Below are 3,738 nucleotides of genomic sequence, written 5' to 3'. Positions count from 1 at the left end.
AAGAACCTTATGGTCACTCTGACTGAGCTCCAGAGATCCTGAAAGCCAAGCAGGCTTTATGAGTTTTGCACTGAGGAGAGCATCTAGACACTCTGCCATAAAGCCCAGATCAGTGGAGGGCTGCAGTGATGGCTGTCCTTCTGGAACTTTGTCCCATCTCCACACAGGAAAACAGAACATTTGGGGGAAAAAACAGAAGGGTCGAAGTTTTTTTGATAAGCGGCTGCTCAACAGCATGTTCAAAAACAGTTGGAATTCAGCCTGACATGAGAGGAATTTGTCAAAGTTGAAATGTATGACCCAACAGTAGGAAAAATATCCTTAGAAACTGGGGAGGATAACTGTCTGAGGGGTTTTAAAACAGCACTAGAAGTTTTTGATATTAACACTGAGAGATGCTGTTAAAACTTCAACCATAACTCCCCCTCCTTTCTAAGTAGGTACAGCTGTGACACACAGTAATGTGTCCTCACATTCTGGTATTTTTATCTGTTTATTCTGTACCGATTCACACTAATCTTAAAATGTAAACACAGTGAGATATCAGAGTCCTCAGAGTGCCACAAGGGAGCAGCTCCCGTCCAGTTGGGCTCTGTGGTTCAGACTGATGGAGCCAGAAGACGGTTGACAACTACAGCAGACTCGCTCTGTTTCCTCACAGACTCGTATTCAAGTCATTCAGGTCTTTTTTAATGTAATTCTATTTTATTTTGAAGGCAGTCTATGGATGCCTGCTTTGTCCTGACCAAATAAATGAATCAAATTTAAAATTATATTATTATGCCATAAAAAGTTCAGATTGGGGATAGTTTTTTAATGTACTTTGTACTTTTTTCTACATTTCTACATTTCAAAGAAAAGCTGTGATAACCATTTTTTATTTTTAAATCTGAGTAGTCCACTCTTTTCAAAGCAACAAAAATGTTTGATTTTTTTACGCTGTAGTACAATGAAGCCTTTTCCCAACAGTGTTAACCCCTTTTATTTAAACAGAATTACATTTTTGTTAATAATGTTAACAATGTGGATGTTCACACTAAACTATTAGGACGCCAGAAAATAAAATACGCAAAACTGAGGCAGCTTTTTCTTTTATCAAATAAAGTAAATTATTGTGTAGAGTCAAAAAATGGATGAAAAACGGCAAGAGTAGTAAAAAAAAGAGGCATACATGGGTCACCAAAAATTGGTGAAAAGTGGCAAAATAGGCTAAGAAATGCAAAAACATTTTAAAAAATTAGCAAAAAGTGGCATAAAGGGGTGAAAAGTGGAAAAAAGTTGACAAAAATGGCAAGAAACGAGCAAACATTGGCAAAAACTGAAAGGAAAGCAGCAAAAATGGACAAAAATCAGCCAAAGTATGCAAAAAAGGATCAAAATGTGATTATAAAAAAGTGACAGGAATGGGTGAAAAAGGCAAAATGGGGTAAAAGTGGCAAAAAAAGTTTTTTAAAAATGGGAAAAAAGTGGAAAAATTGCCCCCAAAAAAGGAAAAAAAAAGGGCAAAACAGGAAAAAACGCTAAAAGAAGGCTAGAACAGGCAAAAAGTTGCAAAAAGATGTTGCAGAAATGGGCAAAAAGGGGAAAAAGGGGCCAAAAAATTACAAATACAGGCAATGGCCACTTAAATGGATTGTGACTTAGAAAACAGAGTTCAGTTTGTGCAGATAAATGCAACAAGATCAGAAGCATACAGTTTAAACTGCACTGTGCCTCAGGGGTCAGTTGCTAAAGTGAATTCTTTTTGTGGACGATACCACACAGGAAAAACTGGGGATAATTTTAAAAAATATTTTATTCAAAATGGTAAAGGTTTACTCTTTTTTTTAGGGTAATTATTACCAGGCAGTGCCGGGGTTGGAGTAAAATCACAGAGTAACTTCTGCTGCAGTAAAACTTTAACCACGCCCACTTAAGTTTTAACTCAGCTTCATCACTCATGGACGGTCACAGCTGCAGATAATCCTGTGGAATCAAGATCTGCACACCTGGGGATGAGCCTTCTGTGACGATCCTGTGTAGTTTCTTGGTTGTTGCCCTCTCTCCCCCTCCCTTTCTGTTTTTTGTTCCTGCAGGGTCTGTGTGAGGCAGGCTGAAGCTGACTGCTGCAGCAGCTGATTAGTCACACCTGTAGTCACTCAACGAATCAAGCTCCCTTTAAAGGCCTGGTCTGAGCTCCACTACACTGTCAGATAATCCATCTTGTATGGTATAGCGCTGCATATTCTGTTTCTCCAGTGTTCATGAGAATTTCTGACCCTTTTGGATTCCAGCTTACCTTTGTTTCTTCTCCTGTGCTCAGGTTCTCCAGCGTGCCCCGTGTTGCTGTAGCTTCAAAGATTTTTTCCTTGACCAGCCAGAACCCTGCTTAACTTCTTTGTTAATACACTTTTGTGTGAGGAATCTGCCTGCCTCCACCTCTGCTTTTGGGATCCAGTTTGAGTAGACGTAACACCTTCAGACACCTGTGTACTAGTCTGCTAACCTGGCTCCTCTTCAGCCTTTGAATCTAGTCAGTTTTCACTGAGTTTTTCTCCTTGTCTTTCTACATTTTGTCCTCTTTTTTTTGTTGTTGTTGCAGGGTCTCTGTCTCTCTGCCAGTGATTCTGCCAACCACTGACCAGTCCTCTCACCAGCATGAGCTCTATGGTTGTCAAATAAACTCCTTTAACCTCACTGCCTCGTCCAGAGCTCTGCTCCTGGGTCGTTCTCATATGTTCATCATGGACAGACAAACAAAAAAATCAACAGACAGATAAATAAATAAATGAACAGACAAATAAATAAATATACAAAAACAGACAGATAAATACATGAATAAATAAACAGACAGAAATAAAAATAAACAGATAAATTAACAACTAAATATATATATATATATATATATATATATGACAATGGATTAATTAAAAAAAATCAAACAGTCATACAGAGAAATAAACAAACATATGAATAAAAAAAGAGACAAGGGATAAAAAAATAAATACATAAACAGTCATACAGATAAATAAACAAACATAAATTAATAAATAAAGAGACAAGGGATAAATAAATAAATAAATACATTAAAAAACAGTCATACAGATAAATAAATAAATAGATAAACAAATAAATAAATCAACAAAGAGATAAAGAAATAGACAAATAAATACATTAATTTATTAGTTAATTATCAGAGAGATGAATAAACACAAAAGGAATGAACAAAAAAATAGAAAAATAAGAAATTGTTTGTTTTTGAATATTTCATTCAACTTCAAACTGGATCAAAACCACTTAATCTTCCATTAATTTTTGGATTTTAACCCTTAGAATGCCAGTTTGGATACATGCTGTAACTGTTAATACATTAAAAATGAGTTATTTTCTTTACAGGGTATTTTTCTCTAGTTATCGTCTCTGATGTGTCAAATATTTGCAACAATTTTGATTTTGATGAATGGTAAGTTTTTGTGCTTTCTGGTTTTAAACTTTTCTCCCTATTAAGCCATTCATGGACAAAAATGTCCCATTTACTGTGGCACAACAAGCTTCCCTCCCAGTTCTACATGCACCTCCAAGTCCCAGTCCTGTAGCTGGCCTGACTGGTGCCTGCCTAAAAACCTGCCTCCTTAAACTTAAACTGAACAGCTGTCCTCCCTCCCTGATAACAGCCGTCATTCTCCTGTCGCCTTCTGCTCTCAGTTCCTGCTAGACTTGAAATGTACACATAACATGTTTTTGGATTCCATAACATTT

At 36.7% G+C, this 3,738-nt stretch overlaps 1 long non-coding RNA gene across 1 annotated transcript; it reads left to right on the top strand.

Annotated features, from left to right (window-relative positions):
• Positions 1–2,123: 2,123 nt before the first annotated feature.
• LOC121526327 lies at positions 2,124–2,676 on the top strand. The gene is made up of 3 exons (XR_005993309.1): positions 2,124–2,209; positions 2,303–2,469; positions 2,582–2,676. It is a non-coding gene; the product is annotated as an uncharacterized LOC121526327 (long non-coding RNA).
• The last annotated feature ends 1,062 nt before the right edge of the window (positions 2,677–3,738 follow it).

Source organism: Cheilinus undulatus, linkage group 2, assembly GCF_018320785.1.
Source record: "Cheilinus undulatus linkage group 2, ASM1832078v1, whole genome shotgun sequence".
NCBI lineage: Eukaryota > Metazoa > Chordata > Actinopteri > Labriformes > Labridae > Cheilinus > Cheilinus undulatus.
This window is presented reverse-complemented; position numbering and strand designations above follow the sequence as displayed.